At 45.3% G+C, this 23,876-nt stretch overlaps 1 protein-coding gene across 34 annotated transcripts in view; it reads left to right on the top strand.

Moving 5' to 3' along the window:
- Positions 1 to 386: 386 nt before the first annotated feature.
- The window catches only part of OBSCN (obscurin, cytoskeletal calmodulin and titin-interacting RhoGEF), a 518,757-nt gene continuing 495,267 nt past the window's right edge, over positions 387 to 23,876 (top strand). For 6 of the 34 annotated variants that reach the window (XM_089660456.1, XM_089660451.1, XM_089660448.1 and 3 more), the window contains exon 1: positions 388 to 611. The gene's annotated coding sequence lies outside the window, so the exon portion shown is untranslated. Of the gene's footprint in view, positions 612 to 23,876 lie in introns of all 34 variants that reach the window. The other 28 variants (XM_089660461.1, XM_089660462.1, XM_089660454.1 and 25 more) reach the window with 8 other exon arrangements.

The raw sequence follows: 23,876 nt of genomic DNA, 5'->3' as shown, positions 1-23,876 counted from the left end.
CCGCAACCTATCGCCTTTCTAACGCACCTCCGTTTATTTGAACACGTTTCTTGAATTTGCTGGAACAAAAGCGCGGTTGGAATGCGGGGCGTTTCGCACTGTACGGTCCACCTGTCCTTCCTTATGTCAGCCCCCCTCCTGTGATTGTTCCTCCTTGTAAATAAATAGAGGAACAGCCTGACCCCCTCCCCTCCCCCCCCCATCCCTCTATCACATGAAATGCAGGCTCCACAGTAAGTGACACCAAGGTCTATTTTGGAAGCTGGAAGCCTGCAGACACCAGACACCCTCCCACCCATCGCAGGGGCTCCCTGGGTACCCTTCAGATGACTTTTCTTTCTCGCTGCTGCCGCACAAGAGGACACGCTGATATTCTGGGAGGGGGGGGATCAGCCTGAACCCTACAAAAAGAAATTCGGTCCTTTTTTTTTTTTTTGTCCCCCCAAAACTGGATCTAAAAGAAAGAGACAAACCATCTGGGATCTACAAAAACTTTCCCAAAAAATTCTGAAGGACGGAGAGCTGTCCCCATGAGCGGCGGGGGGCTGTCTGCTACTGCGCCCAACGAACTCCGGAACCCAGAAGAGGTCTGAAGAACGACAAAAAATCAGGTAAGGTGAAACTTGTAATAACTGGGGACCAGGGGCGGACTGACCATTCGAGCACTCGGGCACTGCCTGAGGGCCCGGGGTCAGTAGGGGGCCCCATGAGATGCCCCTGGTACAGGGGCGGACTGACCATTTGGATACTCGGGCACTGCCTGAGGGCCCGAGGTCAGTAGGGGACCCCATGAGATGCCCCTGGTACAGGGGCGGACTGACCATTTGGATACTCGGGCACTGCCCGAGGGCCCGGGGTCAGTAGGGGGCCCCATGAGATGCCCCTGGTACAGGGGCGGATTGAGCATTTGGAAACTCGGGCACTGCCCGAGGGCCCGGGGTCTGAAGGGGGCCCCATGAGATGCCCCTGGTATAGGGGCGGACTGACCATTTGGATACTCGGGCACTGCCCGAGGGCCCGGGGTCAGTAGGGGGCCCCATGAGATGCTCCTGGTACAGGGGCGGACTAACCATTGGAAACTCGGGGACTGCCCTAGGGCCCGGGGTCAGTAGGGGGCCCCATGAGATGCCGATGGTACCTTTTTCATAGGCTTTTTTTGAGTTTGGGCAAGGACACAGGGGCCCCATGATCCCCTATTGCCCGGGGGCCCCATGAGTTGTCAGTCCACCCCTGATTCGAGCACTCGGGCACTGCCTGAGGGCCCAGGGTCAGTAGGGGGCCCCATGAGATGCCCCTGGTACCTTTCATTGGCTTTTTCATAGGATTTTTTGGGTGTTGGCGAGGAAAAAGGGGCCCCATGATCCTCTATTGCCTGGGGGCCCCATGAGTTGTCAGTCCGACCCTGCTGGGGACTTATCGAATTGTTACTTGAAAGGGTTAATTAATGCTCCATGGTCAAGTGGGTGTGGCATTGCTGAACCTCCGCCAGCTGGTTGGTTGGCAGGTAATGCTGGGACTTGTAGTTCCTCATTAGCTGTTGGGTGTGACTGCTATGGTGGCCAATGCACTTCCCAAGAAGCTATTGATTTCTTTTCTGATTGATCTATACTTGACAACCAGGTCGATCAATATGCCACACATGGGGGGGTCGATTTACTAAAAGCAGAGAGTGCAAAATGTGGTGCAGCTTTGCACGATAGCCAATCAGCATCCAGGTTTTATTGTCAAAGATTCATCGAACAAACTGAAGGGAGAAGCCGATTGGCTGCCATGCACAGCTGCACCAGATTTACCCTCGGTTCACATAGACGGGTTGAACATCGGCCGATTTTTCAAAAAAATCGTTCGGCCGACGTTACCACCAACTATTAAAAAAATTGGCCGACTAAAGCATAAAGTTCACCCCATAACTACCCTTGCAGGTCACGGCTCATGAGTGGATTTTGTATCGGTAAAACGATCGGCTGATTTGCCCATCATTGCCAGCAAAATCGGCCGAATGTCAAAAAGGGCCCGGGGTCAGTAGGGGGCCCAATGAGATGCCCCTGGTACCTTTTTCATGGGCTTTTTTGAGTTTGGGCAAGGATACAGGAGCCCCATGATCCCCTATTGCCCGGGGGCCCCATGAGTTGACAGTCCGTCCCTGCAAGGAACTGTAGGAACTTGAGGACAAACTCTTCAGCAACTATGTACAGATGTGGATAAAGAGAATGAAAGTCTCTCCTCTGAAGAGCGCTTCAGCTATTCTGGGGTTCTTGGGCAAGGACACAGGGGCCCCATGATCCCCTATTGCCCGGGGGCCCCATGAGCTGTCAGTCCGCACCTGGTTCATGCTGATGCGGTGCGGAATTCGCAGCATTTTCTGTGCGAATTCCGCACCACATCAAAATCGCACCCCGTTCATGCGAACCGCTGCGTTGGTGTATATTAAGTTAACAACACCCGACATTGGTCTGCAAAACGCGGTGCGATGTGTAGAATCGGATCTCATAGGTGTGAACACTCATACGATCCGATTCTAGTGCGGACCAAAAAAAGGGTCCTGCATGTTGTTGGTGCGCGTGCGGTGCGATTTGAACCATACAAAATGTACGTCTCCGATCGCACCGCACACAAATCGCATGTGATTGGCGCAGGAATACGGTGCGGTTCCTGTGCGAATCATGAGATATTCTGCACCGCATGTATGTGAACCCGGCATTAATGTCCCGCATTCCTCTGTGCGGGTGGTGCAGCTGCAGGTATTGGTGCGGGTCTTGCAACGTCACCACCTGCACAGATAAGAACTGAGGGTCAGCCCGGGTTCACACTGAATTTGCAGTGTTTTCTGTGTGAGTTCCGCACCGCATCAGAATCGCACCCCGTTCATGCGAACCGCTGCGGGTGTGGATGCTAACAACACCCTGAAAGTGGGTCGCAAAACGCGGTGCGATGTGAAGAATCGGATCTCATTGGTGTGAATACCCGTGTCATCCGATTCTAGTGCGGACCCAAGAAAGGGTCCTGCATGCTTTTGGTGCGGTTAGAACCATACATAATGTACGGCTCCGATCGCACCGCACACAAATCGCATGTGATTGGTACAGGAATGCGGTGCGGTTCCTGTGTGAATTACATGCGATATACCGCACCGCATATATGTGAACCCGGACTCAAGGTCCAAGCAGTACTAAGGCTGGCCATACATTATTCAATGTTCTTGAGATTTTTGCTTTAGATTTACCAAAAACCACATAATATGAGGTTAAACATGAACAACACTTTCAGTTGTATCCAGTTATGCCGACCTTTGATAGTTGAAGGTAAATCTAAAGGAAATTGGGCAGCATTAGTCCCAGTTTGACTTGAACGCCCCTTGTATACACAGTATATTGCCGAAAGTATTGTCCCCGCCCTCCAAATCATGTGATTCAGGTGCTTCAATCCCCTCCCAATCATGTGATTCAGGTGCTTCAATCCCCTCCCAATCATGTGATTCAGGTGTTCCAATCCCCTCCCAATCATGTGATTCAGGTGCTCCAATCCCCTCCCAATCATGTGATTCAGGTGTTCCAATCCCCTCCAAATCATGTGATTCAGGTGTTCCAATCCCCTCCCAATCATGTGATTCAGGTGCTCCAATCCCCTCCCAATCATGTGATTCAGGTGTTCCAATCCCCTCCAAATCATGTGATTCAGGTGTTCCAATCCCCTCCAAATCACGTGATTCAGGTGTTCCAATCCCCTCCCAATCATGTGATTCAGGTGTTCCAATCCCCTCCCAATCATGTGATTCAGGTGTTCCAATCCCCTCCCAATCATGTGATTCAGGTGCTCCAATCCCCTCCATGGACACAGGTGTATACAATCAAGCCCCTAGGCATGCAGACTGCTTCTACAAACATTGGTGAAAGAATGGGTCGCTCTCAGGAGCTCAGTGACTCCAAGCGTGGTCCCGTGATAGGTGGTCACCTGGGCAATAAGTCCATCCATGACATTTCCTGGCTACTAAATATTCCACACTCAACTGTTAGTGGGATTATAACAAAGTGGAAGCAACTGGGAACAGCAACTCAGCCACCAAGTGGTAGGCCATGTCACATGACAGAGTGGGGTCAGCGCATGCTGAAGCGCACAGTGCGCAGAAGTCATCAACTGTCTGCAGAGTCAATAGCTAAAGACCTCCAAACTTCATGTGGACTTCAGATGAGCCCAACAACAGTGCGTAGAGAGCTTCATGGAATGGGTATCCATGGCCGAGCAGCTGCATCCAAGCCTTCCATCACCAAGTGCAATGCAAAGCGGCAGATGCCATGGTGTAAAGCACGCCGCCACTGGACTCTAGGGCATGGAGACGTGTTCTCTGGAGGGACCAATCACGCTTCTCTGTCTGGCAATCCGATTGACATGTCTGGGTTTGGCGGTTGCTAGGAGAACGGTACTTGCCTGACTGCATAGTGCCAAGTGTAAAGATTGGTGGGGGGGGGGGGAATATGGTGTGGGGTTGTTTTTTAGGGGTTGGGCTTGGCCCCCTAGTTCCAGTGAAGGGAACTCTTAAGTCAACTTTGTGGGAAGAGTTTGGGGATGGCCCCTTCCTGTTCCAACATGACTGCGCACCAGTACACAAAGCAAGGTCCATAAAGACATGGAGGAGCCAGTTTGGGGTGGAGGAACTTGACTGGCCTGCACAGAGTCCTGACCTCAACCCCATAGAACACCTTTGGGATGAATTAGAGTGGAGACTGCGAGCCAGGCCTCCTCCCCCGACATCAGTGCCTGACCTGACAAATGTGCTTCTGGAAGAATGGTCCAACCTTCCCATAGACACCCTCCTAAACCTTGTGGACGGCCTTCCCAGAAGAGTTGAAGCTGTTATAGCTGCAAAGGGCGGGGCCAACCCAATATTGAACCCTAAGGACTAAAGCCGGCCATGAACTGGTCGAATTCCGAAATAATTTTCTTTCAAAAATCTTTTCTAAGAATTTTCTTTTGAATTTTGCACCATTAGTGGGTTGCAGAAATGGCCAATTTTGAGCGATCATCAAATTTCAGTGATTGGGCATGTTGGAATTTTTTGAAAAACTAACCAATTTTGAATCAATGATGGGAGAATCGTGCAAGAATTATAAACGAAAAAGAAACGAGCTGTGAGCTGGAAAGAAGAGAACATTCTTGGCCCTGAAAATTCTTTTCTACAGCAACACAATGGGAAATTGAAGGCTCGGTTGTTTGAATTTCTAAATCAATGGCGGGACCATCGGGTTACAAAATGCACAAAACGTCCGATTTTCTAAAGAAAATTTGCTCTGAATTCAACCCGTGTATGGCCTGCATTCGACTGGGATGTGTGACGGTGCGCGGCGTCAGACCCCCAGCCCTTCTCACCAACTCGTGACCGAAGGACTAGCCAATCTAAAACCGCGATGTCACGTGCGTAACAATGCCACGCTCAGCTGGACCCTGCACAACGATTTTCCAGCTAATGGACCACAATCTATGTACCGGCAGCCTGAGCGATTGTTACTGGGTCAGGTTAATTACGCAATTAACCCTTCACACTGCCACCACCTCTTTTTTGTACAGAGAAAGAGGAAACTCGGCGATATTAGCAGTAACACTATGATGCTTGAATAATCGTCTGTATACACACTGTCACCACAGGCAGATGTATATAAAGGTTTAAAACACACACACAGTATTGCTCTTCAGAGGCAGGGATTCTTAGCTTGCATTAAAGAGCTTTAGAAACAGTTCAACACTTTTCAGAAAATAAGATTTATTACTAAAAAGGTAAAAATGGTGCAACAAAAGTATTTACAGAAAAAGATGTAGCCAATATATATATATATAAATACAGAGAGCAATAACACAGCAAAAAGATAACAGAAAGAAGTTTAGGTAGGTAGAATACTTGCCGTCAGCCTTGGTTTAAGCAGCGTTCAAGTGTCAGAGCAAAAGGGTGTCTTTTCTCCCAAAGTTGGTTCCAATGTTAAAAAGGGAGAAGTCTTCATCTTACTTCTCCAAACCTGACAACCTCTTTTCTAGGAACTCAGCAGGGTGTCTCCTTAAAGCAGAGAACCAATCTCCTCATTTGGGGAGGGGTGTTGTAGACGGGGAACTCAGGCTATGACCAAATCCCTCCCAAGTTATACCATGGTGAATAACCTTCCCTAGGGACATGTAGCAGCCTAGCCACTAGTAGATTAATATGCAGAATCATCTGCTGAACGTCTAGATATCAAACATGCCATATCTTACTATTTCAGCTAGAACTATATGGCTTTCTGCTCTCCTGTAGACTTCAACTAGGGGTGTAAGATATCAGGCGACTCACATTAAACTGAGCTATCCGAATATTCATTGTAGCTTCATTGTAGCTTCATTGTAGCTATTTCCTAGCTTAAGATATGAAATTATATGGAAAAGTGGGTTTTAAATGTGATGTCTGGTTTACGGCTATCTCGGAATGCGTTTGAAGTCCAGTGAAGGACTGGTTTATGGCTTTACGATTCGCTTCAGATCAAGAGGTGGGCGGCACAGTGGCTAAATGGTTAGCACTTCCGCCTTGCAGCACTAGGGTCGTGGGTTCGAAATCCCAACCACGACACCACCTGCCTGGAGTTTGCATGTTCTCCCTGTGCCTGCGTGGGCTTCCTCTGGGTACTCCGGTTTCCTCCCACACTCCAAAGACATGCTGGTAGGTGAATTGGCTCCTGTCTAAAGTGGCCCTAGTATGTGTATGTATGAATGTGAGTTAGGGACGTTAGATTGTATGCTCCTTGAGGGTTAGGGACTGATATGAATGTACAATATATATGGAAAGTGCTGCGTACATCGATGGCGATATATAAGTACCTGAAATAAATAATAAATAAATAAGAGTTTCACAGACATCCTGGGCCCAGGCTAATTGGGGTTTATAACCATGAAGCTACCCTGCTGGGCCTGATGCCTGTGATCTCAGCATACATACAGACCACATTCCTGAGGGAGGGGGATTGGAGGGAGAGAATGATACAAGGTGGAGGATCCTTAGCAAGATGGATTACCGCGTCCATCTCTGTGTGCACAATTGCTACAAGAAACCATTAAAGTTCATTTCCGTGGAAACGCAGGCGGGCCAATACTTTGGGCAATATATTGTGTGTGTGTATACAGTTGTGTTCAAAATAATAGCAGTGTGTTGAAAAAAGTGAATAAAGCTGAAAATCCTTCTAATAGCTTTTATTTCCATCCACACAAATGCATTGGGAACACGACACATTCTATTCCAAATCACAACATGAAGAAAAATACATCAAATTTGTGTTGTTCCTCTAAAAAAATGGAAGAAAAGTGAATATTAGACGGTTCAAAAAAATCGCAGTATTTGTATTCTTCTTTACAAACTCAAACATTCACTATATAAACTGAGAAATGTTTGAAGATTTTGCTTTCCTTTGAATGACTTCATGAATATTTGGTTGTAGTCGCACTGTTTCTGAGAACTGCTGTACATCTGTGTTGCATGGAGTCCCCCAACTTCTGGCCCCTGTGATCAGGTATTCCAGCCCAGGATGATTGGACCACATTCCACAGTTCTTCTCTATTTCTTGGTTTTGCCTCAGAAACGACATTTTTGATGTCACCCCACAAGTTTTCTATTGGATGAAGATCCGGGGATTGGGCTGGCCACTCCATAACGCCCATCTTGTTGGTCTGGAACCAAGATGTTGCCCGTTTACTGGTGTGTTTGGGGTCGTTGTCTTGTTGGAACACCCATTTCAAGGGCATTTCCTCTTCAGCATAAGGCATTATGACCTCTTCAAGTATTCTGATGGATTCAAACTGATCCATGATCCCTGGTATGTGATAAATAGGCCCAACACCGTAGTATGAGAAACATCCCCATATCATGATGCTTGCACCACCATGCTTCACGGTCTTCACAGTGTACTGTGGCTTGAATTCAGTGTTTGGGGGTCGTCTGACAAACTGTCTCCGCCCACTAGACCCAAAAAGAACAATCTTACTTTCATCAGTCCACAAAATGTTGCGCCATTTCTCTTTAGGCCAGTCAATGTGCTCTTTGGCAGATTGTAACCTCTTCAGCACACGTCTTTTTCCCAACAGTGGGACTTTGCGGGGACTTCTTGCAGATAGCTTGGCTTCACATCGGCGTCTTCTAATTGTAACAGTCCTCACAGGGAACGTCACACCTTCTTTCATCTTCCTGGAGCTGATTGTTGGCTGAGTCCGCCCCATTTTGGCTATTCTTCTATCCATTCCAATGGTAGTTTTTCGCTTTCTTCCGCGTCTTTCAGATTTTGGTTGCCATTTTAAAGCATTTGCGATCATTTTAGCTGAGCAGCCGATCATTTTCTGCACTTCTTTATATGTTTTCTCCTCTCCAATCAGCTTTTTAATCAAGGTACGCTGTTCTTCTGAACAATGTCTGGAACGACCCATTTTCCTCAGAATTTCAGAGAGAAATGCACTGTAACCAGCATGTCCAACATTTGCTGCCTTCCTTCCTTAAATAAGGGCAATAATTGCCACCTGTTTTTCAAAGAATGAATGACCTCCCTAATAGAACTCCACACTGCTATTATATTGAACACGCCCCTTTCAATTAGTGATTCAATGACACAGAATCAGCAGCATGCATGTCATGACTGTTGGGTCTGTTGGATTTCTATTACTCTACTACACCTGCTAGGAAATTATTTGCCATGTAGAAATATCATTTCTACCAAAAACAGCGATTGATCCGGTTAGTGATGTCTGACGGCTATTACTTTGAACACAACTGTATATATATATGTTACTATTTCAATGATAGTTGTTGCTAATCAAGTCGGGATATGTATGTCTGTGCTGACCATATTATGATTTCATTCAGTCCATACAAATCTATAAGCCCCGATTTACACAAAGTCACATGACAAGTTGACGCATTTCGATGGGTGCCATCTTAATCCAAGCGACTCAAGTCACAGCGACAAAAGAAAAAAAGGTTCCTGCACCACTTCTCTGCAACTGCGGTGTGACTTGAGTGCTGTAGACTGCAATGTAAAAGTGTTACTAAACCCCCCGCAGTACAATCAGTCTGTAGATGCAGCAAAGCATGCTTGTTATACTCACTGTGGAATCTAAGGGGTTAATCCTGTGAATTGTGTAAAAATGCTGTTTGATCCTGTCTTCTCTGATCTTCCCCTTCTCCCAGTGTCCCTCTCTTATCTCCTGATAAGATTTATGTATGGAGACACTCTGCACATGCTCAGTTTGGTGTGAAATGGTAAAGAAGTTTTTTTTTTCTTGTGCTCAGTTTGGTGTGAAATGCTAGAGAAGTTTTTTTTTTCTTGGGAGAGTGCATGCGATCAGCACAGGGCCAATCAGGTTAGGTCCAAACAGAGGTCAGGTGTTCTGCATCCTCCTAGAGCAAACTGAAATTTCCTCCTACTAGCTTTAACCAGTGCTCTGCCGGACACTGATAGAAGCCAAAAGACTGCTATATACTGCTGATAAAAAAAGGTATTTAGCAGTTTATATTTACTAAAATAATTGCATTTCCATGTTGTGTGTACTGTGGGAGAGCAGATATAGTGAATGCAGGGTCGTGGGAGAGCAGATATAGTGAATGCAGGGTCCGGGGAGAGCGGATATAGTGAATGCAGGGTCCGGGGAGAGCAGATATAGTGAATGCAGGGTCCGGGGAGAGCGGATATAGTGAATGCGGGGTCCAGGGAGAGCGGATATAGCAAATGCAGGGTCTGGGGAGAGCGGATATAGTGAATGCAGGGTCCAGGGAGAGCGGATATAGCAAATGCAGGGTCTGGGGAGAGCGGATATAGTGAATGCGGGGTCCGGGGAGAGCGGATATAGTGAATGCGGGGTCCGGGGAGAGTGGATATAGTGAATGTGGGGTCCGGGGAGAGCGGATATAGTGAATGCAGGGTCCAGGGAGAGCGGATATAGTGAATGCAGGGTCCGGGGAGAGCAGATATAGTGAATGCAGGGTCCGGGGAGAGCGGATATAGTGAATGTGGGGTCCGGGGAGAGCGGATATAGTGAATGCAGGGTCCGGGGAGAGCGGATATAGTGAATGCAGGGTCCGGGGAGAGCAGATATAGTGAATGCGGGGTCCGGGGAGAGCGGATATAGTGAATGCGGGGTCTGGGGAGAGCAGATATAGTGAATGCGGGGTCCGGGGAGAGCGGATATAGTGAATGTGGGGTCCGGGGAGAACGGATATAGTGAATACAGGGTTACGGGAGACAAGATATAGTGAATGCGGGGTCTGGGGAGAGCGGATATAGTGAATGCAGGGTCCGGGGAGAGCGGATATAGTGAATGCAGGGTCCGGGGAGAGCGGATATAGTGAGTGCAGGGTCCGGGGAGAGCGGATATAGTGAGTGCAGGGTTCGGGGAGACCAGATATAGTGAATGCGGGGTCCGGGGAGACCAGATATAGTGAATGCAGGTTCCAGGGAGACAAGATATAGTGAATGCAGGGTCCGGGGAGACCAGATATAGTGAATGCAGGGTCCGGGGAGACCAGATATAGTGAATGCAGGTTCCAGGGAGACAAGATATAGTGAATGCAGGGTCCGGGGAGAGCAGATATAGTGAATGCAGGGTCCGGGGAGAGCGGATATAGTGAATGTGGGGTCCGGGGAGAGCGGATATAGTGAATGCAGGGTCCAGGGAGAGCGGATATAGTGAATGCAGGGTCCGGGGAGAGCAGATATAGTGAATGCAGGGTCCGGGGAGAGCGGATATAGTGAATGCGGGGTCTGGGGAGAGCAGATATAGTGAATGCGGGGTCCGGGGAGAGCGGATATAGTGAATGTGGGGTCCGGGGAGAACGGATATAGTGAATACAGGGTTCAGGGAGACAAGATATAGTGAATGCAGGGTCCGGGGAGAGCGGTTATAGCAAATGCAGGGTCTGGGGAGAGCGGATATAGTGAATGCAGGGTCCGGGGAGAGCGGATATAGTGAATGCAGGGTCCGGGGAGAGCGGATATAGTGAGTGCAGGGTCCGGGGAGACCAGATATAGTGAATGCGGGGTCCGGGGAGACCAGATATAGTGAATGCAGGTTCCAGGGAGACAAGATATAGTGAATGCAGGGTCCGGGGAGAGCGGATATAGTGAATGCAGGGTCCGGGGAGAGCGGATATAGTGAATGCAGGGTCCTGGGAGAGCGGATATAGTGAATGTAAGATCTGGGGAGACCAGATATAGTGAATGCAGGGTCTGGGGAGACCAGATATAGTGAATGCAGGTTCCAGGGAGACAAGATATAGTGAATGCAGGGTCCTGGGAGAGCGGATATAGTGAATGTAAGGTCTGGGGAGACCAGATATAGTGAATGCAGGTTCCAGGGAGACAAGATATAGTGAATGCAGGGTCCGGGGAGAGCGGATATAGTGAATGCAGGGTCCGGGGAGAGCGGATATAGTGAATGTAAGGTCTGGGGAGACCAGATATAGTGAATGCAGGGTCTGGGGAGACCAGATATAGTGAATGCAGGGTCTGGGGAGAGCAGATATAGTGAATGCAGGGTCCTGGGAGAGCGGATATAGTGAATGCGGGGTCTGAGGAGACCAGATATAGTGAATGCAGGGTCTGGGGAGACCAGATATAGTGAATGCAGGTTCCAGGGAGACAAGATATAGTGAATGCCGGGTCCTGGGAGAGCGGATATAGTGAATGCAGGGTCCTGGGCTTAGTAACACTTTAAATCACAAAAGTTGCAAGGAAGTCTCAAGGAAATCCCAAGCAACTTGCATGACTTTGGAGTCACAGCAGAGTGAATGGAGCCTCATTGCTGTGAAGGAATTACACAAACAGAGATATGCAAACTGCCCGGTCTCTATCTTATAAAATTGGGATTTTGAGAAATAGATGATTCCACAGAGTAATACCCAAAATGTTTATTTTTTTAGTATTTTCAGTTGGTTTGGCACAGCAGGTAGTTATTATGATTGGTGATATTGACTGAGCAGCTCTTATTACCTAGAAACTGATAGATACGTTATATACAGTGAGGAACAGAAGTATTTGAACCCCCTGCGATTCTGCAAGTTCTCCCACTTCTCCATCATGGAGGGTCTGACATTCACATTGCAGGGGATTCCCACTCTGAGGACAGAATTCAGGAAATCCCATTGTATGATTTGTAAAGAATGTATTTGTCTCGCACTGCTGAACAGAAGTATTTGAACCCCTGAGAAGATCCGTGTTAATATTTGGTACAGAAGCCTTTGTTTGCAATTACAGAGGTCAGACGTTTCCTGTAGTTCTTGACCAGGTTTGCACTGCAACAGGGATTTTGGCCGACTCCTCCACACCGATCTCCTCTAGATCTGTCAGGTTTCGGGGCTGTCGCTGAGCAACATGGAGTTTCAGCTCCCTCCAAAGATGTTCTATTGGATTTAGGTCTGGAGACTGGCTAGGCCACTCCAGAACCTTGACATGCTTCTTACGGAGCCACTCCTTGGTTATCCTGGCTGTGTGCTTCGGGTCGTTGTCATGTTGGAAGACCCAGCCACGACCCATCTTCAATGCTCTGACTGAGGGAAGGAGGTTGTTGCTGAAAATCTGACAATAAATGGCCCCATTCATCCTCTCCTTAATACAGTGCAGTCGTCCTGTCCCCTTCGCAGAAAAGCACCCCCAAAGTATGATGTTACCACCCCCATGCTTCACAGTAGGGATGGTGTTCTTGGGATGCAACTCATCCTTCTTTTTCCTCCAAACACGACGAGTGAAGTTTAGACCAAAAGGTTCTACTTTGGTCTCATCTGACCACATGACTTTCTCCCATGCCTCCTCTGGATCATCCAGATGGTCATTGGCAAACTTCAGACGGGCCTGGACATGTGATGACTGGAGCAGGGGAACCTTCCGTGCAATGCATGATTGGAAACTATGACGGCGTAGTGTTCTACCGACAGTGACCTTTGAAACTGTGGCCCCGGCTCTCTTCATGTCATTGACCAGCTCCTTCCTTGTAGTTCTGGGCTGATTCCTCACCTTTCTTATCATCAGTGATACCCCACGAGGTGACATCTTGCATGGAGCCCCAGTCCGAGGGAGACTGACAGTCGTCTTTAGCCTCTTCCATTTTCTAACAATTGCTCCAACAGTTGATCTATTTTCACCAAGCTGCTTGGCAATTGCCCCGTAGCCCTTTCCAGCCTTGTCGAGGTCCACAATTTTGTCTCTGGTGTCTTTTGACAGCTCTTTGGTCTTGCCCATGGTAGTAGTTGGTGTCTGACTGACTGTGGGGTGGACAGGTGTCTTTAAAGAGCTCAGACAGGTGCTACTAAGTTACATTAATGAGTGGAGTAGAGGTGGACTTTTTAAAGGCGCAGTAACAGGTCTTTGAGAGCCAGAATTCTTGTTGTTTCTCAGGTGTTCAAATACTTCTGTTCAGCAGTGCGAGACAAATATATTCTTTACATATCATACAATGGGATTTCCTGAATTTTTTTTTAAATTCTGTCTCTCAGAGTGGGAATGCACCTACAATGTGAATGTCAGACCCCTCCATGATTTATAAGTGGCAGAACTTGAGAAATCGCAGGGGGTTCAAATACTTCTGTTCCTCACTGTATATTGGTACATTGTATAGATTGATACATTGGAACTGTTACGTCTTCTCTTATGACATCAGATATTTGGTGGCCCTGGAAGAACAATGTAACGTGTTTCCAGAGATTGTTTTCTTTGCAGATTGTTTTTTCTTGATGTTTTCTTAAACCTTTTAGTACCAGAAGTGCTTGGACCAATAAGAATGGGGGTGGTAGACCCCCCAAAACCTCGTCCTGTAAAATGAACTGCCAAATATAAAAGTATCATAGACAGTATAGAAATGTGTTCAAATCATAAAATAGACTGGAGAGGGGTTTGTATGGGGCTAACATTTATCTAAAATATATATATATTCTTTTTACATTTTGGATGGAGTAGAGAGCCCCTGTAAGGCTTTTATTGCTGTCCGTGTCCCCACGGGGGAGATTTATGTTCTGGTGACCATTGTTACCAAGGCTTAAAGGGCTTGTGGACATGCACGTCTATTATCACCACTTCTTTTTTTGGTTGAACTGGATGGACTTTTGTCTTTTTTCAGCCAGACTAACTATGTAACTATGGAAGTCAAACCGGGACTTTTGAGTTTATACACAGATATACATCTTATATACAGAGCACAGTGATTGTAATATGGACCCCTCCTCTCCCACCCCTCTGTCTCTCTCCCCCCATCTCTCTCTCTCCCCCCATCTCTCTCTCCCCCTCCATCTCTCTCCTCCCTCCCTCTCTCCCTCTGCCCCCCCTCTCTCTCTCCTTCTCTAGCCATCTCTCTCTCCCCTCCCTCTCTCCCCCCTTCCCCCTCTCTCTCCCCCCCATCTCTTTCTCGCTCTCTCCCCCCTCTCCCCCCTCCATCTCTCTCCCTCTCTCCCCCTCCCTCTCTCCCCCTCCCTCTCCCCACCCTCTCTCTCCCTCTCCCCACCCACACCCTCCATCTCTCTCTCCCTCCTCTCTCTCTACAGTATACTCTCTCTCTCTCCCCCTCCCTCCCCACCCTCCACCTCTCTCTCTCTCTCTCCCCTCCTCCATCTCTCTCTCTCTCCCTCTCCCCCCCCTCCATCTCTCTCCCTCTCCCCCTCTCCCCCCCCCTCCATCTCTCTCCCCCTCCCCACCCTCCATCTCCCTCTCCCCCACTCCCCACCCTCCATCTCTCTCTCTCCCTCTCCCCCTCCATCTTTCTCTCCCCCCTCTCCCCCTCCATCTTTCTCTCCCCCCTCTCCCCCCTACTGTCTCTCCCCCACCCTCCATCTCTCCCTCTCCCTCCTCCATCTCTCTCTCCCTCCTCTCCCCCCCTCCCCCCTCTCTCCCCCCTCCCCCCTTTCTCCCCCTCCCTCTCTCTCCCCCTCCCTCTCTCTCCCCCTCCCTCTCTCTCCCCCACCCTCCATCTCTCTCTCTCCCTCCTCCATCTCTCTCTCCCTCCTCTCCCCTCCCTCTCTCTCCCCCTCCCTCACTCCCCCCCTCACTCCCCCCTCTCTCTCTTCCCCTCCCTTTCTCCCCCCTCTCTCTCTTCCCCTCCCTTCCTCCCCCCCCTCTCTCCTTCCCTCCCTCCCTAGCGATTTTACCATTTTTTTTTCTGCTCCTAGATGCTGAAGCTCAAAAAAGCGCTACAAGCCTGAAGTAGCAGCACGGACACATGGGAGAGCACGATTTAGTGTCTAAGAGCAGAAAAAATGCTAATGTGCATGGAGCCGTACTTTAAAAATGCTAGGACTCCTAAACGCTACTGAAATGCTACAAAAAAAATCCCACTATTACCAGCGTTTTCTATCCAGTGGATTTTTTTAGTTTAAACAAAAACCCAAAAAATGCTAGTATGCATGGAATAAAGAAAAAAGCTAAAAAAAAAAGCTGTTAGGAGCATTTAGCATTTTTTTTTCTGCTGTAAAAACGCTCCAAATATCTCTACAAAAACAATTTTTGCTCCTAGATGCAGAAGCTTAAAAAATGCTAATAGCCTGAAATAGTGTGCCTGGAGAACATTGATTAGCTATTAGGAGCAGAAAAAAAATGCTGATAGCTTCTAGGAGCTTAAAAAAAAACGCCAGTGTGTGCATGGAGCGATAAGGCTTCAAAATGAATACTTGACTTACCATTCTGGGCTCACTGGAAGTGATGCGATAGTTTCAGATGCATAGAAAGCAGCGACTTTCATCCATTTTATGACAGGTCAGCACCAGTACTTGACCCATTCTTTTTCTATGGAGAAAAGGAAACAATGTACACATGAACGCTCACTGACCCCCAGTTCACACCTAAGCATTTTCTGCCACATTTTGCAGAAACGCAGTACAGTCCATTTAACATGATTTCCTATGGGACACGTTCACATCTCCGCGTTTTCACCCGGTGCGTTTTTTGGAAAGGTTCAGGGACTTTTTTTTTTAAAACATTGCGTTTTTGGTTCTAATGACTTCAATGGGAACGCTGCAGAAAATGAAGTGCGTTTTTGCTGAGTTTTTTTGCACTTAAAAATCTGCCTAGCAACAAGAAAAAAAAAAAAAGAGAAAAAAAAAAAACAACCAAACGCATCAAAAACACGTCCAAAACGCAATGCAGAAAAGCTTCAAAGGGTCAGGGACTTTTTTTTTTTTAAAAAATGTTACATTTTTGGTTCTATAGACTTCAATGGGAACGCTGCAGAAAAGCATGTAGTGTGTTTTTTCTGCCTTTTTTTGCATTTAAAATCTGCCTAGCAGCAAGAAAAAAAATGAAAAAAACACAAAACGCATCAAAAATATGTCAAAAACGCAAAGCAAAACGCATCAAACGGTCAGGGACTTTTTTTTTAAAAAAGTTGCATTTTTGGTTCTATAGACTTCAATGGGAACGCTGCAGAAAGGCATGTAGTGGGTTTTTTCTGCTTTTTTTTTGCATTTAAAATCTGCCTAGCAGCAAGAAAAAAAATGAAAAAAACACAAAACGCATCATAAATATGTCAAAAACGCAAAGTAAAACGCATTAAACGGTCAGGGACTTTTTTTAAAAACGTTGTGTTTTTGTTTCTATAGACTTCAATGGGAACGCTTCAGAAAAGCATGTACTGTGTTTTGCTGCATTTTGTTTGAATTTAAAATCTGCCTAGCAACAAGAAAAATTAAAAAAATGAAAAAAAAAACCTCAACATGCATCAAAAACGCAAAACGCAATGCAGAAACGCCTCAAAGGGTCTGGGACTTTTTGAAAAAAAATGTTGAATTTTTGGTTCTATAGACTTCAATGGGAACGCTGCAGAAAAGCATGTAGTGCGTTTTTTCTGCCTTTTAAATCTGCCTAGCAACAAGGAAAAAAACCCTCCACAAAAAACGCAATGCAATACGCATCAAAGGGTCAGGTGCTTTTTTTAGAAAATGTTGCGTTTTTGGTTCTATAGACTTCAATGGGAACGCTGCGGAAAATGTAGTGCATTTTTGCTGAGTTATTTTGTATTTAAAATCTGCCTAGCAACAAGAAAAATAAAAAAAAAACACAAAACGCATCAAAAACACATAACGCAATGCGGAAACGCCTCAAAGAGTCAGGGACTTTTTCTTAAAAAGGTTGCGTTTTTGGTTCTATAGACTTCAATGGGAACGCTGCAGAAAAGCATTTAGTGTGTTTTTTTCTGAATTTTTGCATTTAAAATCTGCCTAGCAACAAGAAAAAAAATTAAAAAAAGAAACACAAAACGCATCAAAAACGCAAAACGCAATGCAGAAACGCCTCAAAGGGTCATGGACTTTTTTTTTTTAGAAAACATTGCGTTTTTGGTTCTATAGACTTAAATGGGAACGCTGCAGAAAAGCATGTACTGCGTTTTGCTGCATTTTTTTGTATTTAAAATCTGCCTAGCAACAAGAAAAAAAAGAAAAAAAAAAACACAACGCATCAAAAACACGTCAAAAATACAAAACACATCAAAGGGTCAGGAACTTATTTTAAAAAAACATTTGCATTTTTGGTTCTATAGACTTCAATGGGAACGATGCAGAAAAGCATGTAGTGCGTTTTTGCTGCGTTTTTCTGCATTTAAAATCTGCCTAGCAACAAGAAAAAGAAAAGAAAAAAAAAGAAGCACTAAATGCATCAAAAACACGTAAAAAAAGCAAGTGCAAAAAAGGCAACGCAATGCAGAAACGCCTCAAAGGGTCAGGGACTTTTTTTTTAAATCGTTGCGTTTTTGGTTCTATAGACTTCAATGGGAATGCTGCAGAAAAGCATGTAGTGTGTTTTTTCTGCCTTTTTTTGCATTTAAAATCTGCCTAGCAGCAAGAAAAAAAATGAAAAAAACACAAAACGCATCAAAAATATGTCAAAAACGCAAAGCAAAACGCATCAAACGGTCAGGGACTTTTTTTTTTTTAAAAAGTTGCATTTTTGGTTCTATAGACTTCAATGGGAACGCTGCAGAAAGGCATGTAGTGGGTTTTTTCTGCTTTTTTTTGCATTTGAAATCTGCCTAGCAGCAAGAAAAAAAATGAAAAAAACACAAAACGCATCATAAATATGTCAAAAACGCAAAACGCAAAGTAAAACGCATTAAACGGTCAGGGACTTTTTTTAAAAACGTTGTGTTTTTGTTTCTATAGACTTCAATGGGAACGCTGCAGAAAAGCATGTACTGTGTTTTGCTGCATTTTGTTTGAATTTAAAATCTGCCTAGCAACAAGAAAAATTAAAAAAATGAAAAAAAAAACCTCAACATGCATCAAAAACGCAAAACGCAATGCAGAAACGCCTCAAAGGGTCTGGGACTTTTTGAAAAAAAATGTTGAATTTTTGGTTCTATAGACTTCAATGGGAACGCTGCAGAAAAGCATGTAGTGCGTTTTTTCTGCCTTTTAAATCTGCCTAGCAACAAGGAAAAAAACCCTCCACAAAAAACGCAATGCAATACGCATCAAAGGGTCAGGTGCTTTTTTTAGAAAATGTTGCGTTTTTGGTTCTATAGACTTCAATGGGAACGCTGCGGAAAATGTAGTGCATTTTTGCTGAGTTATTTTGTATTTAAAATCTGCCTAGCAACAAGAAAAATAAAAAAAAACCACAAAACGCATCAAAAACACATAACGCAATGCAGAAACGCCTCAAAGAGTCAGGGACTTTTTCTTAAAAAGGTTGCGTTTTTGGTTCTATAGACTTCAATGGGAACGCTGCAGAAAAGCATTTAGTGTGTTTTTTTCTGAATTTTTGCATTTAAAATCTGCCTAGCAACAAGAAAAAAAATTAAAAAAAGAAACACAAAACGCATCAAAAACGCAAAACGCAATGCAGAAACGCCTCAAAGGGTCATGGACTTTTTTTTTTTAGAAAACATTGCGTTTTTGGTTCTATAGACTTAAATGGGAACGCTGCAGAAAAGCATGTACTGCGTTTTGCTGCATTTTTTTGTATTTAAAATCTGCCTAGCAACAAGAAAAAAAATGAAAAAAAAAAACACAACGCATCAAAAACACGTCAAAAATGCAAAACACATCAAAGGGTCAGGAACTTATTTTAAAAAAACATTTGCATTTTTGGTTCGATAGACTTCAATGGGAACGATGCAGAAAAGCATGTAGTGCGTTTTTGCTGCGTTTTTCTGCATTTAAAATCTGCCTAGCAACAAGAAAAAGAAAAGAAAAAAAAAGAAGCACTAAATGCATCAAAAACACGTAAAAAAAGCAAGTGCAAAAAGGCAACGCAAAACGCAATGCAGAAACGCCTCAAAGGGTCAGGGACTTTTTTTTAAAATCGTTGCGTTTTTGGTTCTATAGACTTCAATGGGATTGCTGCAGAAAAGCATGTAGTGTGTTTTTGCTGCATTTTTATGCATTTAAAATCTGCCTAGCAACAAGAAAAAAAAATAAAAAAAACCAAAATGCATCAAAAACACGTCAAAAATGCAAAATGCATCAAAGGGTCAGGGACTTTTTTTTTTAAAAACGTTGTGTTTTTGTTTCTATAGACTTCAATGGGAACGCTGTAGAAAATTTGCATTTTTGTTGAGTTTTTTTGCATTTACAATCTGCCTAGCAACAAGAAAAAAAAAAAGAAAAAACAAAAACACAACGCATCAAAAACACGTCAAAACTCAAAACGCAATGCAAATCGCATCAAAGGGCCAGGGATTTTTTTTATTAAAAAAAGTTGCGTTTTTGGTTCTATAGACTTCAATGGGAACGCTGCAGAAAAGCATGTAGTGTGTTTTTTCTGTGTTTTTTCTGCATTTAAAATCTGCCTAGCAACAAGAAAAAAAAAAGAAAAAAAAAATACAAAATGCATTAAAAATGCATTAAAAACACATCAAAAATGCAAAAAAAAATACAGAAACGCCTCAAAGGGTCAGGGACTTTTTTTTTTTTAAATGTTCTATAGACTTCAATGGGAACACTGAGGAAAACCATTTAGTGTGTTTTTTCTGCATTTTTTTTACATTTAAAATCTGCCTAGCAACAAGAACATTTTTAAAAAAATGCATGAAAAACACGTCAAAAACGCAAATGCAAAAATTGAAAAATCAACACAAAACACAATGCAGAAACGCCTCAAACGCAACCTGCATATCTCCCCATCCCCCATTCTCAGGGGAAAAAAAACGCACGTATGTAACTACTCAATGCCTAAGTCAGGCACATGCTAGGGGTGCATGTGAACAAGTCGCTGTCAGCGGGATTCTGTCTGCGATCTTGCATCTTTGCAGTATATTGTCAGCAGTGTGAGTGGCTGTAGGTGTCCAGATGGTGCCGGAGAGTCCTTCATCCTTCACTTCTACAAATGGCGATGTGCGGAGACGCGGCGACAGCTGCGGCTATTTTTGCCCGCACAGCTCAGCGCGGAGACGTGTCCAGTGTGTGTCCCGGCGACAACTGATCGCTCCCTCCCCGCCATCATTCTGCTTACCCAAGCTGATAAACACAACGCCGGCCGCGCCGGACGAATCGCACCCCCAGAAATTCAGATTTGTCGCATACCAAGAGAGATTGGAACGGGGGAAATGTGGCGGGCAAACTCTGCGATCGGTTTTCTGATCTAGGCTCGAACCGAGCAGCAAACAAAACGCACGATTTGAAATCGCATCCAGTGTGAACCACACTGGATGCGATTTCAAATCCTGCGTTTTGTTTGCTGCATTTTCTGAAGATTTCCCAATGATTTCTTGCGTTTTCCAATGCGTTTTGCAGTGCGATTTCTATTGTAGTCTATGTATGTGAAATCGCAACAAAAGGTAATTCAAGAACTACTTTTGAAATTGCGCCGCAGCAAATCCCACGTGTTAAGACATTCACCTTCATTAGATGCGATTTCAGGTGCGATTTCAATTCCCGAACAGCACCTGAAATCGTGGCAGTGTGACTGGGGGCTTAGGCTCGCTTCACACTGGATGCGATTTAAATTTGCACGTTTTGTTTGCGATTTCACTGTGCTTTCTGAAGATTTGTTTGCAACTTGTGAAGATTTCCCAACGATTTCTTGCGTTTTGCAGTGCGATTTCTATTGTAGTCTATGTATGTGAAATCGCAACATAATGCAGAAAAAGTCATATAAGAACTACTTTTGAAATCGCGCCTCAGCAAATCGCACGTGTTAAGACACTCACCTTCAGTAGATCTGATTTCAGGTACGATTTCAATTCCCAAATCGCACCTGAAATCACAGCAGTGTGACTGGGGTTTAGGCTTGGTTCACACTGGATGCGATTTAAATTTGCACATTTTGTTTGTGATTTCACCACGTTTTTTGAAGATTTGTCTGAGATTTCCTAACAATTTCTTGCATTTTCCATTGCGTTTTCTATTGTAGTCTATATGAAATCGCAACAAACTGCAGAAAAAGTCATCCAAAAACTGCTTTTGAAATCACTCCACAGTAAATCGCACGTGTTAAGTCCCAAATCGCTCCTGAAGGTGTGACCGCCTTGGGGGGGGCTTAGGCTTGGTTCACACTGGATGCTATTTAAAAATTGTGCGTTTTATTTGCAAATGCCAAGAGAGATTATAATGGGGGAAATGCGGTGGCCAAATGCTGAAATCGCAGCGGTGTGAACCAGCCCTTAGGCTCGGTTCACATTGGATACGATGTAAAATCGCACGGTTTTGCGATTTCACAGCGTTTTCTGAAGATTTGTCTGAGATTTTGCAGCAATTTCTTGCATTTTCCGATACAATTTGCAGTGCGATTTTATTGCAGTCTTTATGTGAAATCGCCACAAACTGCAGAAAAAGTCATACAAGAGCTACTTTTGAAATTGCGCCGTAGCAAATCGCACGTGTTAAGACACCGACATTCAGTAGAATCGATTTCAGGTACGATTTCAATTCCCAAATCGCACCTGAAATCGCGGCAATGTGAACCGAGGCTTAATAAAAGAGACTATGGGGCGATTTACATCTAGACACGTGTGCGATATCGCATGTCCTACTGCACCTTACATGCATTGACACATCGGGAGAGACTGACTGAGGCCAGCTTCAAACCTTCGCACTCTGTGTTTGATCTGTATTTGCAGTGCGGTTTGCATTTTTGCTGCATTTTCGATGTGTTTTGGCATTTTTTTTCTTGTTGCTAGGCAGATTTAAAATGCAAAATGCATCAAAACACGGCAAAAACTCATAAAAAATGCAGCAAAAACGCACTTTTCAAAAATTTGCATTTCAGAGGACAGCTATATTCTTTCTATTGAATTTTTTTCTATTATATTCTTTTATTTTCTATTCTATTCTGTTTTAATTCCATTCTATTCTTTTCTAAACTCAGTTTCGGAAGATCGCTATTCTACTTTTTATTCTGTTCTATTCTGCACGCTCCAGTTGTAGTGTCCCCCCCCCCCCCCCCCCACAGTGTTCTGTCACTTCCTCCCGCCACAGGAAATAACCAATACTTCCAGGTATGGGGTCGCATGTGACCCACTGCATGTGAAAGTGCCCAGCCAATCATGGCTGGGGTGTGCTGGAGGGACTACTGATGCTGATTGGTGGGGGATCTATTCTCTATGATGTAGATCTATTTTTGCAGGGGGAAGGGGGGTGTCTATTGTTGCTGGTGGAGGATCTATTTTTGCTGGGGGGGTCTTATGTCGTTGGGTGGTCATTTTTTGCAAGGAGGGATCTCTTGTTCCTGGCTGCTGGGAGATCTGTTGTTGCTCCTGGGGGTCTATTGTTGCTGGGGTGAATCTATTGTTGCTGCAGGGGTAATTTGTTGTGGGGGCTCCATTATTGATGGGAGGGTCTACTGTTGAGGGTGGGGGTCTATTGATGGTGACTGTTGGGAGATCTCTTGTTGATGACAGGAGTCTATTGTTGCTGGAGGGGTATTATGTTATGGGGGGGTCCTTTGTTGGTGGGAGCGTCTACTGTCGAGGGGGGGTCTATTGATGGTGACTGTTGGGCAGGGGCGGACTGACAACTCATGGGGCCCCCAGGCAATAGGGGATCATGGGGCCCCTGTGTCCTTGCCCAAACTCAAAAAAGCCTATGAAAAAGGTACCAGGAGCATCTCATGGGGCCCCCTACTGACTCCGGGCCCTCGGGCAGTGCCAGAGTTTCCAAATGGTCAGTCCGCCCCTGCTATTGGGAGATCTGTTTTTTGCTCCTGGGGGTCTATTGTTGCTGGGGGGGGGTATTATGTTGTGGGAGCTCCATTATTGGTGAGAGGGTCTACTGTTGAGGGTGGGGGTCTTTTGATGCTGACTGTTGGGAGATCTGTTGTTGCTGGGGTGAATCTATTGTTGCTGGAGGGGTATTATATTGTTGGAGGCCCCAATGTTGGTGGGAGGGTCTACAGTTGAGGGTGGGGGTCCATTGATGCTGACTGTTGGGAGATCTGTTGTTGCTGGGGTGAATCTATTGTTGCTGGAGGGGTATTATGTTGTTGGGGGCCCCAATGTTGGTGGGAGGGTCTACAGTTGAGGGTGGGGGTCTTTTGATGCTGACTGTTGGGAGATCTGTTGTTGCTGGGGTGAATCTATTGTTGCTGGAGGGGTATTATGTTGTTGGGGGCCCCATTGTTGGTGGGAGGGTCTACAGTTGAGGGTGGGGGTCCATTGATGCTGACTGTTGGGAAGATCTGTTGTTGCTGGGGTGAATCTATTGTTGCTGGAGGGGTATTATGTTGTTGGGGGCCCCATTGTTGGTGGGAGGGTCTACTGTTGCTGTGGGATCTTTTGATGCTGGCTGCAGGAAATCTATTTTACTTGTCATCATGGCCACATTCCATACTTAGCCTCACAAATTCAATACTCCAATAGCCTGAGCACTTTGCAAAGTTGCTCCAGAACTTAGTAAATGAGATGAATCTTCACTTCGCAATGAATACCCAATCACATGCAAGGAAAATAAAAAAACCCCCAGCATTTTTACTTGT

The sequence above is a fragment of the Staurois parvus genome, unplaced genomic scaffold (genome assembly GCF_062004578.1).
Source record: "Staurois parvus isolate SC_StPar_1 unplaced genomic scaffold, SC_StPar_1.0 ptg001245l, whole genome shotgun sequence".
Taxonomy (NCBI): Eukaryota; Metazoa; Chordata; class Amphibia; order Anura; family Ranidae; genus Staurois; species Staurois parvus.
The sequence above is the reverse complement of the archived record's forward strand: the minus strand, read 5'-3'. Positions and strand labels throughout refer to the sequence as shown.